Source organism: Homalodisca vitripennis, unplaced genomic scaffold (assembly GCF_021130785.1).
Source record: "Homalodisca vitripennis isolate AUS2020 unplaced genomic scaffold, UT_GWSS_2.1 ScUCBcl_3363;HRSCAF=8856, whole genome shotgun sequence".
NCBI classification, from domain to species: Eukaryota; Metazoa; Arthropoda; class Insecta; order Hemiptera; family Cicadellidae; genus Homalodisca; species Homalodisca vitripennis.
This window is the reverse complement of record NW_025779480.1, coordinates 1,757-27,057: the sequence shown is the minus strand read 5'-3', so window position 1 is coordinate 27,057 and position 25,301 is coordinate 1,757. Positions and strand designations below refer to the sequence as shown.

General features: G+C 36.1%; 1 pseudogene; it reads right to left on the bottom strand.

The window, feature by feature from the left end:
• Nucleotides 1-240: 240 nt before the first annotated feature.
• LOC124372491 lies at nt 241-25,010 on the bottom strand (annotated as a pseudogene).
• Nucleotides 25,011-25,301: the final 291 nt, after the last annotated feature.

Genomic DNA, 25,301 nt, shown 5'->3' with positions numbered 1-25,301 from the left:
ACTGTTTTTAAAACTTTGATAAACAGTTTGACTAACATGACTTCATACAATAGCAAACACAAAATGTTTTATTGTCTGAGAAGATATAACTTCAAATGTTTTGATACAACATTTAGAATTAAATCAACTGACCAAAACATGCAGTAATCCAAGATTTTACTTCCTAGCAGATCAGATTAGTAGATTCTACAGTAAATGTTACTCACCATTGTGAATATTATGACTAAACGTTATCTAGACTTAGCTGCTCCTAATGCAATATACGTGTTGGGCGGATGACCGTTGCACTTCTCTTCTGTAGAACTTGAGCACTTCTGCGTCCGCCCAAACTTGTTTCGGATCAAAATCGACAATGCGAAGTGACTCCAGACTTTTTGCCCGAGATAGTGCAACGTACGCTTGACCAGCCCCCTCAAATACTTTCGACAGAGAAATTTCAACACAATCCAAAGTAAGACCCTGCAAAAAATAAACAAATAGAAATTAATTTCATAGTTTATATCAATCACAGCGGTAGAGGAATTATTGGAAAGATAATATACAACATTCTTGAAGGACAGCCTTAGATTTTTTTTTTTTTTTTTTTTTTTTTTTTTTATATAAGGGGCGAAAAACGCAGCGGTTATCATCGCCCTCAAGAGAAAATTGGCACCTACTCGTATTTGGTGGTGTCAATTAGGCAAACATAGATTACATTCTATAAGAAAAAATATAAATAGGAATGAAAGCAAGTAGTTGAGTAAATAATTTAAAATAACCTTAGAACTAGATAACAATACATGTAACAAGGGAAAGACTGTAAAGAGGTCTTAACCCATATAGGGGCTAAAAATATAAATAGAACAAAATAAGTACAAGGTACATAACATTAATTAAATAAACTGTAAAAACTTAACAAATTTTACTGCCACCAAGGTAGCTGTAAAGGGGCTAATTTGGCAGCTGTCATAATAATAATAAATAAAAATTAAATAATAAATTAATAAATATTAACAACAACCGATAATCGGAATAGATAAACTTAACACAATACTATATTTTGTTCATCAGCGACGTTGCTTTCAGAAAACATAAAAGTGTTTTGAGTTGCCGTCTCGTCGTCGCAGAGAATATCGTTCAACGAAGCTGGCAGATTCGAGTTGCGCCTATGTACCGAGTAGCGAGGGCAGTCAACAAGCATATGTTCAACTGTAATAACAGTGTCACATGTGTCGTAGACCGGAGGATCATCTCTACTCATGAGGAAGCCATGTGTGAGAAGCGTATGGCCTAGCCGCAGGCGACACAACACAACCTCCTCACGACGACTCGGGCGGTTCGCTGTCCTCCCAGAGTCCAACGCAGTCTTTAATACGACGTAACTTGTTGTTAACGACTGCCTGCCACTCGGTATTCCATTTGGCTTTCAGTTTGCCCTTCACTACCGGAATAATGTCGGAGGAAATTATCCGTGGCGGTGTAAGGCTGGAGTTCCAATGCTTCTTTGGCTCCTCTATCTGCCAGCTCGTTTCCGGATATTCCAATGTGGCCAGGTACCCAGACAAGAAAGACAGCAACACCTTTGGACTGAAGGGACGACAAAGAGTGCCATATTTCGCGGATGATGATGTGTTTTGAAAACATGTCGCTGATGGCTTGTATACCACTAAGGGAGTCGCTGCAGATAAACCAATTTTTTTAGTCATAGGAAAAGTTTATATTTAGGGCCTTTTGGATGGCTGTTAATTCGGCCGTGAAAATGGAAGAGTCGTTGGGGAGACGAAACCCGTATCGTCTAACCCCAGTGACGAAAGCACATCCAGTTCTACAACGTTCCTTTTGACCCGTCAGTATAGACAACATCGCAAGGTGCGAGGCTGCCTAGTATTTGACGGAATTCTTGTTGGTAGACTGTTTCTGGAGTGGAAACTTTTTTAAACTTAGAGAGATTTAAAATAATTTTTGGCATTGAGACGCTCCAGGGTGGGATATCACATTGATGAACGAATTTAAACTGGTAATCATTTAGGCCTATTTCATAAGCGTAGGATTTGGCCCTAACGCCTAAGGGTGAAGGAAGATTTGGTCTCGCTAGGAAAGAATTATAGAGTGGATTTCGCAGGACCGGTTCAAACGCAGGGTTTTCTGGCTTCCCTGAAAGAGCGTGAACATAGTTTTAGGGACAGTTGTTGTCGTCTATGCGAAAGAGGGGGTTCTCCCGTTTCTGCGAGAAGACTATTAATAGGAGAAGATCGAAAAGCTCCAGTGGCCAGTCTTAAAGCAGAATTATGGACTGGGTCAAGCATTTTGAGAGCACTGGGTCTTGCGGACCCATATGCTTGACATCCATAATCTATTACAGGAACGGATGGTGGCTTTGTAGAACCTGAGCATGCATGTCCTGTCAGCCCCCCATTTTTGTTCCGCTTAAAGCTCTCAGTATGTTCAAGCGCTTCACGCATCGATCTTTTAGGTCTTTCAGGTGAGGCACCCAAGTTAGCCGGGTATCAAATGTGAGACCCAGGAATTTGATATTGTCACAAGTAGTAATTCTCTGACCCAGCAAAGAGAGCGTTGGCTGCTCAACGGTACGCATTCTGGAGAAAACGATGGCTTTTGTTTTAGGTGGCGAAAAAGAAAAACCTGTAACTCCGCACCACTGCTCAAGCCCTGTTGATGGTAAGCTGTAAAGCTCTCTCCCCCACCGCTAGCTTCTTTGTAGAGATGTAAATAGAGAAATCATCTACAAACAAAGAACAGCGCACAGGAGGGGTAACGCAGGACGATATGTTATTGATTGCAATGGCAAACAGAGTACAACTTAGAACGCTACCTTGTGGAATAACCATTTTCCAGCGTGAAGGAATCGGAAATGGTGTTCCCAAGTTTGACCTGTATGGTTCTTTCCGACAAGAAGCCCTGTATGAAAGAAACCATGTGGCCCCCCTACACCCCTCCAAGATATTAAAGCATTTAATATCCCCCTTCTCCAAGCTTTGTCATAAGCCTTGGAAATGTCGAAGAATACCGCGATCAACTGTTTTCTTTCAATAAAGGAATTCAGGATTGCCGATTCCAAAGGCAAGTAGATGGTCACTAGTAGGACCGGCCTTGTCGGAATCCGCACTGGGAGGGTGAAAGAAGATTATTTTTCTCCAGAAACCAAACAAGAACGTCTGTTGACCATCCTTTCGAATACTTTGCAGAGACTGCTAGTAAGCGAAATTGGTCTATAGGCTCCTGGAGAAGTTCTATCTTGGCCGGGTTTTTGGAGAGCGATAATGTGTGAGCGACGCCAAGAATTAGGGAATGTGTTTTCTAAATATATTCTATTATATAATTTCAGAAGATCTTGTTTTCCATCCTCCGTCAGGTTCCGCAACATAGCATAATGTATGTTATCGGGACCTGGAGCAGAATTTGATGTCGCCTTTAGTGATGAATCAAGTTTCATCAATGGTAAAGGGAAGGTTTTAAAGGAGAGTTGTTATTGATATTTAAATTTTAGAGGATGTCTTTCTGTATTTGTTTTGAAATTTTGAAAACTCCCTATTGTAAGATGACGTTTTGAAATTTCCGCAAAATGTGAGCCGAGTAAATTGGAAACTGTCAAGGGATCAGTTACCACATCGGTACCATTTTTCAGAGCAATAAGAGAAGGTGGGGGGGTCTTGCAGCAAACAGATCGAAGCTTCCTCCAAACATCAGATGCAGGAGTTGTTCGTTTTATTAGATCTGTGTAGTCCAACCAGGACTGCCGCCGTCTCTGTCTAAAAACCTGTCTTGCTTTTGCCCGTGCTCTTCTGTACCTACTTAAATTTTTCTTCATTCGGTGATCTGTTGAACTGTCTTAAACATTTTCGACGTTCCTTTAGAGCCGCCGAACATTCTTCAGACCACCAAGAAACCTGGCGTTTGTTTGGTGAACCTGAGGATTTTTGGAATGCTCCGCTCTGCGGATGTTATAATATTACATGTAAAATAATTCAGTGGCTGTATTTATGTCGTTTAGTTCGATATTACTAGTTTGAGAAACCATGTTCTTTTTGTACTCGTTCCAGTCAGCCCTCTTAATTTTCCACCTGGGACACCTGCCTGTCGAAGACGGAAAGGATTGAAAAGCCACGGCAATGGGCGCATGGTCACTCCCTGACAGGTCGGGAAGTACGGACCAATGCACTCGAGTTGCCACGACCGGACTGCAGATTGACAGGTCGATTGCCGACCATATGCCAGTCCTAGGGCACATGTAAGTGGCCGACTCGTCATTGAGAACGACCGCTGTCACTTCATCCCACAATCCCGCAAACCATGTTACCCCTACCGATCAGAATGGCTGGAACCCCAAGAGCGATGGTGTGCATCGAAATCACCAACCATCAAGAAAGGAGAAGGGAGTTTGGCTGTACAGGTCACGTAGATCATCAAGAGATAAATCAAAAGGGGAAGGTGGAATATATATGGAGCAGATGGTTAATTTAAAAGGAACGTCGATTGAAACTGCTACTGCCTGGAGGTTTGTGACGATGTTCAAGGCTCTAGCATTAACAGAAGAATCTGCTAGAATAGCCACACCTCCACAGGCAATTTGTTGGTGATGATCTAAGCGAAAGATGTCATAACCATTTTGTTTGAATCGAGTATGAGGAGACAATTTTGTCTCTTGTAGGCAAATAAATTTTAGGTTTTCTTGTATGTATTTATAAGTAATTTTAAGTCTTCAAAGTGGCTTCTCAAACCATTAATATTCCATTGTAACAGCATATATTAATATTATATATTTTATTTTGTGCTAATTCATCGTAATTTTTTTTTCTTTGCTTAGACACAGGACGGAAGTTACCATGAACAGTTTGGAACTCCGTCTGCATCTCCAAAGGGTCCTCAACCATATCATCATCAAGCGATAATTGTGAGGATCTGGACGAGGATGGATTAGTCTTTTTTACTAGGAATTTAGATCTAGTTTCTGATTTTGTTTGTATGTTATTTTTTAATTTGTCGGCGAGTTTTTTCCTCTCTTCCAAAGACAAGGCGGGTTTTCTTATTTTGTTGAACCTTGTCTCTGAAAGTAGAAGTAGCTGTTGGTTGGGCGAGCTTGAGTTTGTGTGTTGGACTTAATATGGGGCGTGTGGACTGCTTGGGAAGGATTACTGGATGCCAACGGATGTTGTCCGGTACCGGCTTGCAAGCTGCTTAACCAAAGCAGCAACCTGCTCTGTTAAGTTGAGTACCATAACCTCCAAGGCGGTACATGACGGGCAACTGTGTGGATTGGACTGGGGCTGAAGCAGCTTCGGAGTACGAGACTCCCTTTTTAGGGGTTGGAGCGATTCTTCTCCTATACTCTTTGCGGGCTTCATTGAAGGAAAGTTTGTCTAGAGTAACAATCTTCAAAACTTCCTTTTCCTCTAAGTAAACTCTGCATTCCTTAGAGGTCGCCGCGTGTTTACCCTTGCAGTTCACGCATCTGACGTCGTTCTTGCATCCGTCTTCTTGGTGGCCTTCATCGCCGCAACGGGAACATGTCTCAGGGCCCGAGCACGTCTTAGTAGAGTGCCCGAATCTCTGGCAACGGAAACACCGTTGCGGATTTTTTGAAGTAAGGCCGTACAGTCAGGGATAAATATCCAGCCTTAATAGTTTTTGGCGGTTGGGGAAATGCAAAGGTCAGGATTAGACCAGGAGTAGGGACCTTTCTCCCATTCTCCGTCCGAAGCATCCTGACCACATCGGTTACCATTTCGCATTGTAGCTCGTCCTTGATTTCTTCCTCACTACACTCCATCAGGTCACGGCAGAAGACGATCCCCTTGGAGGTGTTTCAGTGAGGAGTGCGGTTGAACGACGACTTCCACCTGATCGAAAAAACTCGTCATCTGAAGGAATTTTTTGGCTTGGATGTGGTTCGCAGCCTCCACCAAGATAGTTCCATTCCTTAATTTGCTCACAGCTTTAGGTTGACCGCCTGAGGAAACAAAAGCTTTGTTAATAAGGAAAGGACTAACCTTCGTTAGAGTTTTGCCCTCATCCTTGTGACTAACGATTAGATATAGTGGAGTTGGAACGTTCATATTTTTCAGCTCTTACTTTTTCTTCCACTTTCCTTTGTTTTATATATGATTCATTTTCAGAATCTGACAACTGTCGCTTTTTCTCTGGATCATTAGGATCTCTTTCTCCAAATTCTTGCCCTAAGGGTGGTGTAATTGTAATATCCATAGATAAGGTCACCAGCGCATCGTGTTCAGTAGTGCGGGCCGATTCACCGGGAGCGGGCATGCCCTCGGGTGTCCCACAGACCGTAGCTTGGGGGACAACCCTACCTCAGTTCCCCGAGGCCCGGTTTCCATCGATTACCAAGTCGGGAATACGCGCACAACTTGGACTCGCACGTGGCAACAGGGGCTCCGACACCCCCTGCCTACTGAACACTTCCTGACCAAGGACCGAAGTGGCTGGCTTCTGAACCAGTACATGACTTACGCCTCGGCAGAGACAAGCTCACATCAGCTCTCACCGACACCAGATAGGGCATCTAGTGCCGGCTTAAGCACTCCCAGCGAGCCATGCACTGGAACGGTCAGAGGACGGGTACTTAAAAGACCCTGGAGGGGGATTTGGTAGGAATTAGGAAATGGTTAGGTGGGAAGAGGCAGTTTAAAACGTCATACCCAGGACGGGGACAGCCTTAGAATCAGATCCAATGCCAAGAGAAGGAGAAAGAATAGAGAAAAGGATGCCTCGTCTGAGCTCTGTCATGGCCAAACTGCGGGCTCAGTGACTTGTAACAAATGTGCGTGTATACTGAAATAACTAATACAGGATCGTAACAAAAGTATAGATTGAACTGTGTCATCCTCCATGAATGTCATTCATTGGTTGTTGCCTGATTACTGTTTAAACTCAATGAATCAGCAGATTGTGGTGAATTGGTTTTTGTCAATTTAAGGCGAACAAATGCTTAAGATGATGAGAGAGATCAAGTGCCAGTCTGCCATTAGTATGAAAAGTAGAAGGGAAAGTTTGTTCAAACAAGTGTTTAACTGTTGATGAGACGTGTCGGAAGTATCACTTACACTGTTATTTATAAAACAATGTCTGAATAAACAAAATTTGTTCTTAATAGATGCTGAACGTTGGAAGGAGCTAGTTATATTGAATAACAGCTGTGGCAACATAATAGAATTGTTCAAACAGCAGTAACTCTCCCACATACAAACATTTACTGCATAGCGCATTAGTTTAGATTTTTTATATATAATTTTTTCCATACAGTACATATTTTGAAACTTTTACATATTGTTTCAAAAACCATTTGAAGAAAATTAACAATATCATTTTTTAAAGTTTGTAGTTTTAATTCAGTGACCTTGGAGAAGTAAAGTGAAATGTAACATTTAACATTTTTCATATTTTATCTAGTAACAATTTTTAAAACTGCATGGTTAGCAGTTTTTTGATAATATTTAAAAAGTTTTAAATCTGAAAAAATGCATTTTCAATTTTAAAACAAACCTTTGCATTGTGGTAAGTTTGACGAGATCCATGCAAGGAAGCTAGGTCCAGAAATATTTAGGGGCCAGTAGGTTAAATGACTCTTCTATTGATTTTTTATATAAACAAATTATGGCAACTGACATTTGAGTGAAAGGTCTTTTAACGCATAACAAAATTCAAACTTGACTCTGTTAGATTTCTCCCACAACTCATTAAGAGAGGTTGAAAGCAGTTTGATATTTAAGCATCAAATAAAACTTTAAAAATGTAAAAAAAATCAAAAACAGTTTTCATGAGTGCATGTTTATTGGTAGTAAATGTGTGGCAAAATGTTAACTGTCTTCACTGGTAGTTACAATTCTTATAAGTGCCAAAGAGGGTTTGAAAATATTTGGTCACTGCTTTGGAGTAGGCCACGTACTTGTTAAGTTTTTTTTATAAAAATGTATTGAGAATATTTTTTACAGATTATACACATACATACCTGAGATTTATGTATAGAAAATGCCCAAGCAAGCTTTAAAGGTAACTGTTTTCTATTGAATAGACTGCCACTTGCGGACTTGGCAATCCAGGGTTTTCTCTGCGAACTGTTAAATCTACACCAGAGATGAAACGTACCACTGGGAAACCTGAAATAAACAAATGTAGTAACAAATAGCACTCCAATGTTATAGATATTATTTTTTTTTAACTCCTTTTAATATCTTAATTCCACTGTCAGTTTTGAAGTGTGAAGAAAAGGACTAACAGTAATTTTGTAGTTTGGAAGTCTAGAGCACATATACCATTTACATACAAGAATATACATTTGGTACAATTTATATTAATTTAGAGCTTGTTATGCAATGTACAAGGGCAATTTGTTTTAATTTGTACAGTTTTGGTATATACAAAAAAACCAGTGCATTTTTAGCAACAATTTTATTTTTATACGAAAGCCCATACTTTCTACATGACTGCCACCAATTAATATGGCTTTTATCATATTGAACAATCTCTAGAGATCTAGAGTTCGTTCTGCCGCATGTGGACAGGCAATGTCATGCAGCAAAACTATACCCTCTTTGATGAGTTAAAAAAATAGCAGAGAGCTCTTTTTTAAATTTTAAGAAACTCCTTTTCAATTTCACTTTTTCATTCACTTTTTGCACCAAATCGTCAGTGATTTACTGAGAATCGTCCACTCTGTTTCTTATCATCAACATTCTTTCAGTCACTTTTTAAAGCTGTCACCCATTTACGTACCATTCCATAACTCATAATTTTTTTTCTGTGCACTTCACAGTTCTGACAGTGAATTTCACCTGCTTTCACACATTTCGCAGTAAGAAAACAAGAAATAACAGCATTTTTCGTAATTGACGGTTTTCTAGATTGATGGAGGCATTTTAATTAATATGCATTAACAGGTGTAAGAAAAAAAATTGATTTTTGCTGTAATGGCATCTGTGGCTTGTCATTATTTATACTCACCAAAATTAGGACACTGGCTGAAGCAGTACCGCAACAACATTTTAAAACAGTACTTACTTAAAAAAAAAAAAAAATAGTAATCTATGTTCTTTTTCGTGACAAACTTTACAAACCATCTTTTGAAAATGTAGTAATAACGCCTCGAGCTCCGTTGACCAGTCCCTTGGCGATGTTGATGTTCTTGAGCAGCATGACCTGTGCTCCTGTTTTTGAGAACTAAGATGCTGTCTACTGGTGTCTGATCATCCAACATCTTGCTGGCCGCAGTGTTACTGTCCTCGCCACGAAGCGTCTCTCAGCTCCTGTACATTACACAACTCAATTGCCTACTCTGGATGAGAAGTACTGAATAATATTAATATAATCATAAAAAATTAATCAAACTTTGGTAACAAATTAATGAGTTATTAGAAAAATAAACTATACCTGATTAAAAATTTGATTAAAACTCAAACTTGAATACTAATTATATTTTACTCCTTTTTTATTACTTTTTTCCTGAGGGAAAGAGACGATTGTCCCCCGCACTTAGTCCTAAAAGGTCCTTTGCGCCTCCTTCCTTACTTATATTTGTAGCCTCAGAATCTGCAACTTTTATAGAAGCCGATCAGATTTGAGGGCTCCTGTTCTCTGATGTCCTTGGGGGCTGAGGAGATATGCCCCTAGGAATCTTTTCTGAATTTTAGATTTGGCAGGACAGTTTAAACATATATGCTCCACTGATTCCTCCTCTTCTCCGCAGAGTCTGCATTCTTTCAGTCTGGCTAAGGCCCACCTTCATGAGGTGTTTTCTGAGACATGTCCTGTCAGTTCTTATTACTTAAGAATGCAATGTAAATAAAATACCTAAATAGACAAACCATAAGTTACAAAAGAGTATTAAAAATTAAAGGATATGAACCTTCTAATTTGTCCAACTCGAAGGTGTTTATTCTGGAGGCCTCTTGGTTGTGACTGCACAGTTTGGTGGCAACAATGTCCTGCGAGGACAAGGGTCGGGATGCTGTGCTCATCAGGGAGTCTGTGACCTCCTTCGTTACGCTGAAACATTTAGTTAATGTTATTTAAAATTGAGTTTTTACATCCTTAAACTATTCAAGAATCAAGAATCTATTAGTCATAATAACATTATTAAAATGCATTGACATCGTCACCAGAGCTTCAATAAAATATTAAATCTAGATACATTACATTAAATGTTAATTCCAGTGAAAACCTGACTGGCCAGATGAAATAACAGTATCCTATGTATAACTAAGCATGGACAAACAACAATAAATCCATGTATTAATAGATTTTAGAGAAAATAAATTAATAACATTGTAATAAAATGGTAAACATTCAATAATAAATAAATAAAATAGTACAATAACAGACAATTTAAAACAGTAACATTTAAAAAATTTATGTGGGCTACAATACAGATAGGTTTAAAAATTCAAAAGAAACATCTATCACAGACAGTGTCAGGTATTCATCTATACTATAAAAAGGTCTAGTTAACAGCCATCTATACATCACTGATTTGAATTTTACTAAGACTAATGTTATGACTGGTAAGAGGTAGTTTATTAAACAAACGGATACCAATAAAAGAATACATATTATATTGTGTTTTACTTAATCTGCAGTAGGGCTGATCTAAATATAAGCTGCCTCTAGTAGGATAGTGATGAATGTCATTTCTAAGAGAAAAGTCACCAAGATTCTGTTTTAATTTAATCAGACATGAATAAATATAAAGGTTGATAACAGTTAGAATATCTTCCTCTGCAAAAATATAGGTTTACATGTAGTTAAGGAGGAGACTCCTGCTAAAATTCTAACAGCCTTTTTCTGTAACAGTAATACTTTATTAATATCATGACTGTTACCCCATATGGTGATTCCATACGATATGGTGCTATGAAAAAAATGCATAATATGCAGATTTAAGATAATCTTTGGGAACAAGTTTTCTTTAGGTGGCGCAGCAAAAAAATTACTCTTGACAGCCTACAACAGACACTCTGAACATGGGGTTGCCAAGTCAACTTAGAATCTAAAGTTATAACCCAACAGTCTTACACAGGACTTTAAATTTAAATTATACTTCGTTAGCGTAAGATTTTTACAAAGAGAAAATAAAATATTTTGTGATTTATTATCATTTAGTAACAGACCATTAGATGAAAACCAGTGGTTAGCTTGGTGGAGGACATGAGTTCTCTCTACAAACAAGGTATCTATATCGTTATTAATACAATAAAACGTGGAGTCATCTGCAAAAATTACTGAGCCGCAATCCACATTGGTAGGCAAATCATTTATAAGAACTAAGAATAAGAATGGGCCAAGGACCGATCCCTGTGGTACACCACCCTTAACTGAAGCTAACTCAGAGAGTGTGTTGTTGAAGTACACCCTCTGAGTGTGATCAGACAGGTAAGTTCGAAAGAAGTTTAGCTCAACACCATTTAGGCCATAATGTTGTAATTTGTTAAGGAAGATGTCATGTGGAGCACAGTCAAAAGCCTTTGTCAAATCACACAAGCTGGCAAGTGTGCTAGAGCAATGTTCAAAACCACCTATTACTCCTGAGACTGCGCCCACAGTGGACAAACCCTTGCGAAAGCCAAATTGATTTTTAGAAAATAGAGAATTAGATTCAAAAAATTCACTAACCTGGTATATCACAGCTTTTTTCAATGATTTTGGAAAAGGTGGGCACCACAGATATAGGTCGATAGTTCTCAGCCAGGGAGGGGTCACCCTTTTTAAAAATAGGTACAACTTTTGACAACTTAAGCAAGTCAGGAAACAGGCCTGTAGAAAGACAATGATTGATGCTAGCCGTAAGGAGCTCTAGTATCACAGGCAAAACAAATTTCACCAGATCAACACTGATATCGAAGATGTCTTTACTGGAACTGCTTTTGATGCTTTGGACACACTTCAATACTTCCTCACTTGAAACTAGTTTCCACACAAAACGTAGGGGTGGAACCTGGTAGCCGCTCACAAGTTGACCGGAAACCGCCAAAGAAGGCGGAGCCTGACTACATGCTTCTTTCACTGTTGCAATGAAGGTGTAATTGAAGTCATCAGGGGTTAGGTTGTGGCTGATCTTACAGGCATTTGAGCTACCTTTATATCTGTTAAATAATTTCCCATGCTGCCTTACAGCTACTAGATGCAGAGGATATATATTCAGCATTGAAATTTAGTCTGGCATGGATAATAGCTTTCTTGTAGGTTTTCCGAGCTTCAACATAGTTTGACTTGGTTTGTTCGACCAACAGATTGTACCTTACTGCCCACAGATGAATATGATGCAGACTACTAACTTTCTCTTTTAGACGGAGAAGTTCTTCAGAAAACCATTTGGGCCTACTATTAGAACACAGATTTATTTTATGTATAATTTTCACAATTTTCTTTGGAAAGCACAAGTTCATGCCTTCATGAAAATAGTTTTAAAAAGTTTTCAAAAAGTGTGAGATTTGGATTACTGTTTAAAACATGATTCCAGTCCGTTTGACCAAAATACGAATAAAAATTTAACTTTGTTAGACATACTAAAAGATCTTATTACCTTTTTCCTCTTCTACGGGAATGCCACTCAGGTTATGTTCAATACTGGACTGAGATGTCAAGATAGTTATCAAAGCACTGTGATCTGACAAAGGAGGCTGTAGTACATCGACAGAGAGAGAATCCCTCGGTAGGCCACTTACAACATTGTCCATAACAGGATTTTCCCCCTCGTAGGCTTGTAGTTGAAACAACAGCAGTCGAGCGATCTTAGAAGGTTGAGAAAGTCATTTGGAAATTCTTCATTTACTTTATTAATATCTATATTGATGTCCCCAGAGGCAATGATAGGGAGGTTGAAATTACACAAAAACAACCACAAGTTTTTTTCCATGTTGTTTAAAAATATATCTTTGTTGCTATTAGGGACTCTGTATATAGATACAAAGATTACTTTAAAATTATTAAATTCCACGACTGCAGCAGCAACAACTTCAAAAACATTTTCTTCACAGAAATCATTTACATTAATTTCAGAGAACTTTAATGTTTCATGTACATAGATAACGACTCCACCTCGCAATCTTAAAGATCTACAGAATATGGCAGCACAGTAAAAACCACTTATATAAGAGGCTAGGTCCTTAGAGTCATAGGTACACCCAGTGCGCACTTAAGCATATAACAGAAAAGTTATTGTTGGCGATTATAATATCAAGTTCTGGGAGCTTATCTAAGAGAGACTGAACGTTGGCAGTCAAAAATTTATAGGTAGTCCTATTCGACGTTTGGTCATCACTCTTGATTGGAGGTTTTGTGAGTTACATTAGAAGTAAGCTATTAGAAGTAAGAATTACATTTCAGCTCTGTTATTGTTAATATGTTATTTAGGTGTAGTTTTTCTGATGCTATTCTTTGTATGCTAATTGTAAATTTTTTATGAATAAAGAATTATTGAATCCTTAATATTGAAAGTTGCCTAGGTACTCAACTTATTTCTAATCATTTTAGTAAAGATTTATCACTTCTAGTTCATAATTTTATTACCAGAACTCATTATAACTTTAAAATAGTATTTTAAATGACAAATATAAGGTAATTTTTTAATATTTAGAATGTTTTTTAATTCTTGATTAAGAAATTGAAAAGCTGAAATTAAAGAAAAATCCAGTTTGATTTTTATTCTTTTTACTTTAGGAAGAAATATTCTTAGCCAATCTCCCAATCTTATAAAAGTCCTCCGCCCATCTCTCGCTTTATCTGAGTTAAAAAAAGTGATTATTTTAACTAACAATAGTTTTATAAAAAGATAACCTCATTTTGAAAAATATCTATGGACCAGAAAGGAAGGGTAGCAATGGGTATCACAATATTCAACAGTAAATCCCAAATTATTTGATTATAATAAAATGAAAAGTGGTCCCATAATATATCCTTGATGAACTACAGGTTTCACAAGTTTAAAACAGGCAAACCACAAAAAAGATACATATTTCATCTATTGCTTAACTACAATTAAATTAAAACACAAAACAAAAAATTCTTATTACAACTTGAAACGCTTGATGTATTCCTTAGCTGAAAGAATGTTATTAAAAATCATAATAATCATTTTAAACAGACTTGCTTATCTTTCAAATAAATTTTGAAAGTGCAGGAAATTCACACACTAGTCTATAGTTACTATAATCAATAAAACTACTCTTACTGTAAATAGGAAGAAATTTAGTAATCTTTAATAAGAAAATATCTACTACATTTGTTTATTACAAGGATTCATTACACTAAGTTCACTTTATATATTATATATATATATATATATATATATATATATATATAATAGATATATATATATAATAGATATATATATATATATATATATAATAGATATAAAAATGAAATAAAATATGTCTTTATGAAATAGCTATTTAAATTTACAATTTTTACATTCAAACAAAAATCCTGATAAATAGAAACTTGTCAAAGAATTACAGCATTATTGCCTTCTTCAATATAGGTATGATATACTGCCAGCTATTACTGTCTTCTGCTTGTCTAAAAAAAAGTTGCAATGGAAAGTAAATATACCGGATCCAGTTGTTTTTTTTTTAAACTTTTTACTAACTTTATGCTATTTAAATGAAAATCAATAAATCAGTACTTACTTGCCAATGCGGATATTGTTGAGGATATTAATAAAGTGGTTATCCGACTGACGGTGAACTTTCACCAACTGATGAACTTGAAAATTACAAATTCTCCAAACATGAAATTGAAAGCAAAACTTCTGGGTTTGTGGCGTATTCCGAGGAACCACAGGTGGTAACTGCAAGAAATCTCCACAGACAATAAGCTGAATTCCTCGAAAGGCTTATCAACCCCTTTTACTATTCGAGCTACTTTCTCCAACTTCTGCAATGAGACATCAAATTATGAAAGTTACATAAAGATAATGAAAGTAATCAACTTAAAATGATAGCCAAAAACACCTGTTGTGTAAATTAAGCTGTACAATATACCCCAATATTGCTATTCCTAAAAATATAACACAGTTCAATGTCATAGACACAGTTTTAAATTCCCATCAACCATTTTCAAACAATAGGGTAGCTAAGAAAGGTTTTGTATGGAGGCAGGTTAGGCTAGCCATAAGAGTGTGGATGAACCTGAGGTCCTGCAAAAATCATCAGTGAACAGAAAACTGTATCACTAAATGAATGGCTAATTTATTTAATTATTACTATTATCTAACACGTATGTAAAGTAAAGTAAAGTAAATGTCTTATTTTACAGGCGAAGTTAGGGCTAAGAAGCCCTCTCTAACACTTAACCTGGGGACCAACGGCTAAAAGGTGACTTCGGAACTACCACCAATGGCCGGGCAGGCGGGCTGCTTGCAAGGACAGGATCGCTCAAATGGTCACCCATCCAAGCAGCAGCCACGCTCGACGTTGCTTTCATCTGGTTATCTTGCAATAACCGTTGTACCCGCTACACTTCGCCATTGGCATTGGCCATTGGTATGTGTACAATAACCTTGACAATGAGGAAGAATTCAATTTATTGTTTTTCAAAACTGTAATTTATTGATAGAAAACGGTTTTACTAAAATTATTAATAAGTTCCTTAACTTCAAATAGACTAATTTGATGTTTCAGTTTTCTGTAAGGGATGTCCTAATAAAAATCTTTTTGAGACTTACATTTTTTTATTTAGTACTTGTAAAAATACACACGATACATCAAAAATTATATTTAGAATACTGGTTTACATTGAAGAAAGTAATAACCCTAAAAACTGTACTGCTACTGTGAATTTACATATTAGCTTTATGCAACATGTAAATACTCTAGAATTGTGTTTATAATGTCAATTGAAAGATTTAAAATGTATCATAAATTAAGTGAAACTTTAGGCCAACCAACAATTAAGATAAGTACTTCATACAATTTAATTAAAAAAGTAGTAGGGTTAAGAGTAAAAAGATAATGTTATGAACCTTTTGTTAATACTTAGGTCAATTAATTTTACTCTATTCAAAATAACCATGGTTTGGAAATCTCAAGTCATAGAATTTTTTTAATAACTTTACTTACCTCAAAGTATTTCCCATCAACCATAGAGATTTCGTCAATGATCAAATGTTTACATCTCTTCCAATTCGATATGACCTGAGGTCTCCTGGCTAGTTCAATGCACCGTTGCAAAGTTCCTTCACCTGATCCCATTCCTAGAATGGCAACAAAATTATTTGTTATGATAACACTTAAACACATTAAATCTTAATATGTGCTACTAGACACATACGATTATAACACACATCTTTTTATAACAATGTAAATGTATTTTTCATCCTGCTATATCCTTTAAATCGTTAAGGAGCAACAATATGGCAGGATGAAAAATACATTTATACTGTTTATAAAAAGATGGATCCTATACAAATTATCTCAAAACTGGCTTACACCGAGCAGTAAAACTCCATTTTCTTATTTTGTTTTCATTCTCACTTTTGAATCGTTGAATTCTTGTATTTTGGTAACGTAAACAAAATAAGTCAAATCTAGGATACTATGCTCTCGGAAACTCTTTATAATGTTGAAATATAAAATAACTTTGTTTTTACTTATTTGTTAAATTTCATGTCGTAAAGCAACTTTTAGGTAGATTTTGTGTACAAATCAGCCTATTGCAATCGCCTTCATGGTAGCACTTAAAGAAAATCTTTGCATAACCTCCGAACCCACAACCACCCCTGTTCAAAAGTTTACGTGTGTATGTGTGTATGTATATATATATATACATACATACAACATGGCCTGTAGTAACAATAAATATCCCAAAAATAGCCCAAACAAATTAAAATTTGGAACAAAAATAGATCTTATAAATATCTTGACAACAGTAAGTTCATCGGCCCAGCTTGGTATGCCATTTTCATTTCAATATCGGACCCATTTAAACTTTTACATCTACCTTATTTATGCATACAGAGAAACACAAAAGAGTTTCAGAATGTTTTTAAGATTTATTAAACATTTTATAATTAACAATTATTTTGTAGCTCCAACAGTTTTTGAGACATTGATTAAATACAAATATAATAATTTTTCCATCTTTTCTTTATAACTTTTTCTGGTGATAGGAATGCTGAAACAAATTTAAAAATTTCTTAATAGTTTTAAAACAAATTTTTGGCATCTCAAACTTTTATAGAGATATTGAGTACTCATGTAAATTCCATGAAAATAAATTAATAATATTTCAGTTGTCAACGAATTTAAGTACTTCTTCTGACTGTGCCAGAAGGATTATTTTAAAGTTCTCCTTTCACATGTTTGTATAATTTGAATCCAAACCTGCAAAAGCATGCAGTGTAGTGCCTGAGATGAGACAGGCTGCCGCCCCTGTACTAGCTGTCGCTACAGTTCTGTCTGGAGGCAGAGAAGCGATGATATGGCGTAGGAGAAATGACTTCCCAGTGCCTGCACTACCTATACACAGCAAGCAGAATATTTTGTTTACTATTTTGAAGAAATAATAAATGATAATAGAGACAAAACTGAAATGTAGGTATTAATAATAAACAGGGGGGTGAATAAAATAGAGCTAATTTATTGATAACTAGCTGTTACTGGTTCTAATTAATTATATACATAACGTCACAGCTGAATCTGCCTTTTCATCCCGATCAAGAAAACACAAATCTCGGAAACTAACTTCGGTCAAAAAAGCATATATTTCCAGTCCTTCTCATATATTTCAGGTCTAAGATATTATCAGTACCATAGTAGAGTTTGCCTTGTTGTTCTGACGAAGAAAAAATATATATACTTACGTAGGACCGAGATGCCTACTTCGGTTAAAAAGCGCCTACTTAAGACCGTTTAAATTCACTTACCTACTATGTCACAGTTTAGCTTGCCATATTGCCTCGATCAAAATACTATATACATTTGATTATCTAGGTCTCGGAAATCTATTTTGGTCAAAATCGTTTTGACATAAGTTGAGTTTGCCTTATCCTGATGAAGAAAATACACATATAAGTAGGACTGAAAAGCCTATTACGACCTAGGGGGAAGTCCTACATACTGCTTATGTACTTTCGGTATAAGAGGAAAATCCTTATTAAGGTTATGCAACATTCCAAAATAATCGTTAATACAGTTTTGCATTATACTTGTTTTTTGGACTGTAGCCAGGGAAAGAAATGAATGGTTGAGGCATGTTCGTATTCATTTCTCTGTTTTTCCATAAGCCATTGTTAAAATTTAATATTATAATGTCAAGGAAGCCCACCAGTTTAAAGTAACTTATGTGAAAACATTCATAACTTTGTTTATTAAGGTTAGTTTTATAACAGTATTTAAATGCGTGTATTTTAAGATGATTTTACTTTGTCACTGGCGCAATCTGGAGTAAAATTTATATATTAACGTTTTATTTACTATCTGCATTACACTACCGATCAAGCAATGTTTACTTATTTAAATGTAAACAGATGTTTTAGAAAGTTTGTCGAACTATAACTGCCAACAGCTGTTTAGTGCCAGGTTAATTTGAATTATGAAACTTAAAAACTAAATTTTTATAAATTCCAAAATATTCTAGGTAAATTTTCTTAACTTTTTCTTCATAAAAACCTTTCTCGGATTTCAATGGACATATTACAAAAAGAATTAACCGAATTGGTACAGCCGTTCTCGGAACTTGCGCTTACCAACACATTTTGCGATTCATTTTTATTTATAAGATGTACCCTAAGACAACTCTTTTTACAGTTTGAATCCAGAGGGATATCTTGCCCAGACTTGTAAATTTCAAAATAGTTAGTTTTCGTATATTAAGCTGAAATTAAAAAGAAAAGATTCAATATTTGGTGTAATGCTTTTTCCAATACACCATTTCTTCTATAAGTACTATAAACAAGTACTGTATTGGGTAGAGTACAAGGGTGAAGAGTTTTGTTTTCTGTGTAAAATTAGAACTATAAAATAGTATTTTTTCCTTAGCTTTAATGTTGAGCACACAATTGTTTGTCTATATTTACTTTATAAAATTATTTCAATTGAAATGTACAACATCTATTCACACAAAAGCATTATGATATAGGTGTAAAAACTAATATATGGTTACTATATAAATTCATTTCACAAGCATAGATCCTTATGGAAACTGACATGTAAATTTTCCGGTGACAAGGCACTAACATTGCTATCACGTGAATATTGAATATAGCTCCAAATTGCTAACACAATACAATTCTTTGTATATTTTTGTATCTGTATGGAGAGCCAACTTCTTTTATGAATGTTTGACGAAAATTGTACGACTGATGATTGATTATTTCTAAAAGGACATTTCTTTATTGATTTGATAACAAAAATTAATTGAGTGCTTACACAATGCAAATTGGCTCTCAGCTCCTGGACTATTCACTATAACTCTATAACACATTCACTATAACTTAATAACACATTCACTATAACTTTATAACACATTCACTATAACTTTATAACACATTCACTATAACTTTATAACAACTTCACTATAACTTTATATCACATTTACTATAACTCTATAACACATTCACTATAACTCTATAACACATTCACTATAACTTTATAACACATTCACTATAACTCTATAACACATTCACTATAACTTTATAACACATTCACTATAACTCTATAACACATTCACTATAGCTCTATAACACATTCACTATAACTTTATAACAAATTCACTATATAACTTTATAACACATTCACTATAACTTTATAACAAATTCACTATAACTTTATAACAAATTCACTATAACTTTATAACACATTCACTATAACTTTATAACACATTCACTATAACTTTATAAACACATTCACTATAACTCTATGCTTTGTTAAGCACATTTAAGAGAGTGTAATGTAGGATAGAGCATTGTAAGGCATCTGCCCATCACTGTAGTAAAACCTTGGACAGCAAATGTCACTTGTATTTGGTGGTGTGTTTACATATCTACTAAAGGCAGGAAATTCCATTTGATAATATGTAGATATGCTGTGTATAACACGAACTTACACTCCCCGTGGCAATGTTTGCTTACATCTTGTATAAACGGCTACACAAACAATAAATTTAAATAAATCTTCCAAAATCTTCTGTTGCATTTTGTCGTGGAGGAGTTGTGTAAAAATGTGATAACACAATAGGCCAATGTTTGGAAAAGAATAGAATGTTTACAGAAACAAGCCTCACAGAGCTAAATAATACCAAATTGGAATACAAAAATTAAGTAAAACCAAATTAAATACAGATCATATTATTAACCACTTTCATATCTTGAGAAAGTGACTAAATAGGTTAAAAAACTCTTTCATAAATATACTGTTTACATATGTAACATACCAGTAAAGAAAATGTTAACTCCTTGTTTTACAGCATCCATTACTTCTCTTTGTTCAGCTGTTAATTTTTCTTTTAAAAGTAATTCAGTACATAGTTTCTTGTTTCCCTGAAAAGTACAAGCATTTTACAATTACGTTCCTGCACTTAAAAATAATGGTAACAATCTTTGTATAATCTTGCATATGTTTAAAAAATACGTACATATACTCTATTTTATAGATTATATTTTTTATACCTTAACTAGCTAACTAACCATGCTTCAATATACGTTTAACTTACTTCTATCTTATCTACACATAGGCACTCGAAATCATGCTCTACAACATGGGAGTTGTCAGGAATGTTCAACTAATGTTGATGTAGCCACATGAAAATAAATGTGTCAAAATGAGTATTCTTTTCTGTAAAAAATCAATAGCATATTACACTTAATGGTATTTTTAGGTCAGTCTTAAAGAATGCTGCCTGGCAAATTCAATGGTGTATAATCATGTACATTAAAACCTTTGATACCCTTACATTCTTTGTCATTTGGCCTTAGAGACTAGTATAATGGAAAATGGTTTTGAATTAAAGTTGGAAAAACACTATTTCCTTCACACAAACTTATTTTTTTACGCTTTTTTTTGAGGGCATAATGCAATGCTCTGGATCTAAATTTTAATCTATACATCTTAACATTTAAAAAAAAAATAACATTATACAGTAGAACCTCGGTTAACCGAGGTAATTGGGACCGAGGGTACCTCGGATACGGCGAACCTCGGATAACACGGAACGTAAACCTAAAAAATCGTTACCGGGGCTAAAAATAGCTCAAGATATACTAAAACATGAACAAAAGTTATTAACTGAACTGTTGTTTAGTTTTATTAGTACAAGAAATGTTATTAGTACGCAATAAAACGTGAGAGGAAACGGTAACACTCACAATACTAAACACTGTTTTAATATAACACTCAATTTATTGCACAACTGAATTACGTATGATATAGGCTACACAATGTACAGAAGTTTAGTTACAGTACAGTATTCCTGTTTACAAAATTAAATCAAAGAAATGAAAATTAATTTACTGTACATTGTACAAAAAATAAACAAAGTAAGCTAATCTTTTTTTCCCAAAGAAATCAGTTATTGTTTTTTGACTTAGATTAGAGGATCTTAGGCTAGCCGCCCTGTTTGCGCCAGCGTCCGCAGCCAAACTAAATCGGTTTGTTGTTGCGGTTTCTTGTTGTTCAATGTATGCCAGTGCTCCCTCGGATCGTTCTTAGACCTTCTTGTATGTGATATTTTTCTCAGTCGCCCCATCATCAGGTTCATCGCTGTAAAAAAAAACTTTTGTTTTACGTAACCGTAACGCAATCAAAAGGCAGCAGTTTGGAATTGGTATTGAAATTCAGTTTTGGATTGATGAATGGGCAACATTTAACTAAAGTGTAACAAATATACTGTAGTTGTGTTAAAAAATTGATGTTGGGATTATGTTTTTATGTTAAAATTTTGCATAAATAAAAAATCAAAAACTTACTTGTCATCATCTTCTTCTTCTGGTTGGTTGAGCATCTGTATAATCACGTCATCAGTTAGGGCCTGATCCTCATCTCCATTGATCCATTCACTGATGTCCTCTGCACTGATGGGCTCAGCCACTGGAAGGTGGTTACAAAGATTCACAAGCTCTTCATTTTCAGGAGGACATGCTCTTGGCTGGTTTTCAGGAGCAGCTCTGTCTCTTGGCGGCTTGCCTTTTCAATTCCGAAAAGTTTGCGCCATGACCTTCTTATAGTGTCCTCCCTAACGTTATCCCAAGCTTCTGACACCCAGTAGACAACATCTTTCATTGTGATTAACTTGAGAGCATCAGTGACACCCCAGCCCGTCCTCTAGCTTCTCCAGTAGATTTCTAAGCAGCCTCTTTTTGTAGTTTCGCTTAAAAAGTTTCTAGAACTCCCTGGTCTAGAGGCTGGATGAGGGCAGTAACGTTTGGAGGCAAAAATAAGGCTCTAATGCCATCGCTGACTAGCTCATCAGCATCTGGATGGGACGAAGCGTTGTCAAGAATAAGAAGGGCCTTGCGAGGGAGTTTTTTTGTTCTCCAAGAAAGCTTCAACGACTGGAACGAATTCCTCAAAAAACCATTGTTTTGAAAATCCGCGAGTCCACTCCATGCGTTTTTCTGGTTTGTGTATGTGCTGGGAAATGTGTCCACATTAGTATTTTTTAAAAGCACGTGGCTTTTTATACTTGCCTATTACAACTGGTTTGAGTTTCAAACTTCCTGCAGCATTGGCACATCCTAAAACTGTAAACTCGATCTTTAGATTTCTTATACCCAGGAGCTGATGTTTCCTGCTGACTGGCTAAAGTTTTTGAGGGCAACATTCTGAAGTTAAGGCCTGTCTCATCACAGTTGAATATTTTGATCGGATGTAAGACCCTCACTCAAAATCAATTTTCTTATTTTTTCTTCAAAAACTGTCACATCAGTTTCATTACCTGAAAGTTTTTCCCCAGATATATTAAGTTGCCGCACTCCATAAACGGTTCTTCCATCGCATTAACCACCCGGAACTAGCGGTAAAAGGTTCATCGCCATCGCCAAAAGATTTTATGGAAATCCTAGCGCTTTTGCCTGCAAAAATAGGCCCACTTATTGGACTTCCCCCTTGCTCTCATTTCCGAAAACCATAAGAATAAAGCCTCGGAAGTTTTTTCATACTCACACTTTTTAAACGAGTTTTTCTCTCTGAATTGCAATTGGAATTTTAAGCTCTGAGCACCCATTTTTTCTAACTCAGCCCTCTTCCTCCTCCAATCTCCGACGGTAACCCTCACCAACACCCAAGTCTTTAGCGACTGTTCTTATTGACTCACCATTGTCCAGACCCCCGACGAATCGCATTTAGTTAGTCTCTAAGGACACAACGCCAACGTTTGTCGGTTTAGCACTCATTTACACCTACTGTAACCTGCACTTAAAACACACAATAAAAAAACAGTGATAGACACTTGACTTGTAAAAGTAAACAAAGGACTGCCACTGAGACGAAATGGCGTCTTCGGGCAGACCGATGATGCACGAACACAATCCGAGCTGAAGCTGTACACCAGGACAGCCCACTAGATGCGCAATAAGCTACTGGAGTCGAATCGGGGTGGTGGGGAGAGAGCGAGTTGGCTCAGTCGCGTCTCGGCAGGCATTGAAACAGTTCGCATTGGTCCGGCGGAGCGGCGAGCGGTGTCGGGTTACAACACCTGCAGCTGCTCTGGCGAGCGGTTGTCGGGTTGACAGTGCCGTATGCATTCGGCAAAGATAAGCGCTAAGCTACGCAAATATTTGGCCGAGGAAACAACAACAGTTGGCCAACAATTTACTGTACAGTAGTTTTTAAAACGCATTGCAGGCTAGCGTGCGTATTGCGATAAAAGGAGCACCCAAACGCTCATTACTGTACGTAGTTTGTGCGTGTTTCTTTTGCTTTTTTAAATAAAAAAAAATCGTCCGAGGACGGCCTCGGTTAACCCGGAGTCTCGGTTAAGCGAGGCTCGGTTAACCGAGGTTCTACTGTACAATTTACTAAACATAACAAAGAGGTGTGATTTTCTAAACAATTCCTTGATGACATAATCTACAGTGCCAAGAAGCAGATACTTCTTTAATTGTGAAAACAAGCACTCTATCAACTTACCCCAGCTTAAATGATTGTGTTCTTTCCAAATAATTGCAATTGTCCTCATGGTAGGAAAATGGTCTATGTAAACTTCACTGAACATGACCCACAAACCAAAAATTATACCATTTCCAAAGTTTACATATATATATATATATATATCTATGATGGAAAAATTGATGCTATGCTCAAAGTGCACCACTGTTTTTAATGAGAAATAATTTACTTATCAATCCCTACTATACTTCTTTTTTCCAAACTACATGAGTGCTTTTTTAAGTAAAAGAGGGGAGAAATAATACACTGTTTAGCAGTTGTATTTTATAGAAAAAGTATAATTTTCAATTTTTCCTTAAAGACACCTGATTTCTAGTAACTTTGTAGCATGCCTGATTGTAACATACCTGAACGTTTTTGTTTTCTCGGAAACACTTTTTCTCTTCAAGCACCAGCCTGTATTGGTGGCACTAGTCTCCTTAGCAATCGATACTCTCTTAATATCTTATGGTGTTACATTGGGCTGATTTCTTGTACAACTCTCTATTTTTATTCGAAAGCAACTGTTCTCGAAGTGGTACCTTAGGTGAGCTCTTTGAACTGCTCATTTTTATAAAAATAGTTTTTAGAAATAATAAAAGCTGTGATGCTGGTTGCATTTGAAATGTACAAAACTGCAGGATGCGCGTGAAACGTTATTGTTGCTTTTCCTTCTGAAATGAAATTTCTTGTGGACATTAACATTTTCTAAGCGGAATTTAAGTATTGCAGCTGATACTTTTGCTTGCAAATAGATCTCTCTGAACTCATTTCGTATGAGACTCAATGTCGAGGACTTCCACTTCCCAGTTTTTGTAACCGACTGTTGTTTGTTGAGACCACTCAATCATGAGAGCGCAATCGATAGTCGAAGCATCGACCATGGTCCAAAATTGAAAGACTGTGTAGCCGTATGACAGATTTCTGAAAAAAGAAGGATTACTGATTAACTTACAGCCATGAAAAAATTATCTTTGTACGAAGGAGGTCTATGGTAAAACAACTTGTGTTAGGAACTTATATATGACAGAAGATGACATCGAGTCATGAAATATGTAAGTGATAAAATCTCAGCTCTTTATCTTACAAGTTTAACATGTAATAATGGAATAACAAGAAATGGTTTTTTGTATTACATCCTCTTTATCTTACTCAAATACGTTATTATCAACTTAATGGATACTTATAAAAATTAATCAGAAACTAAAACAAACG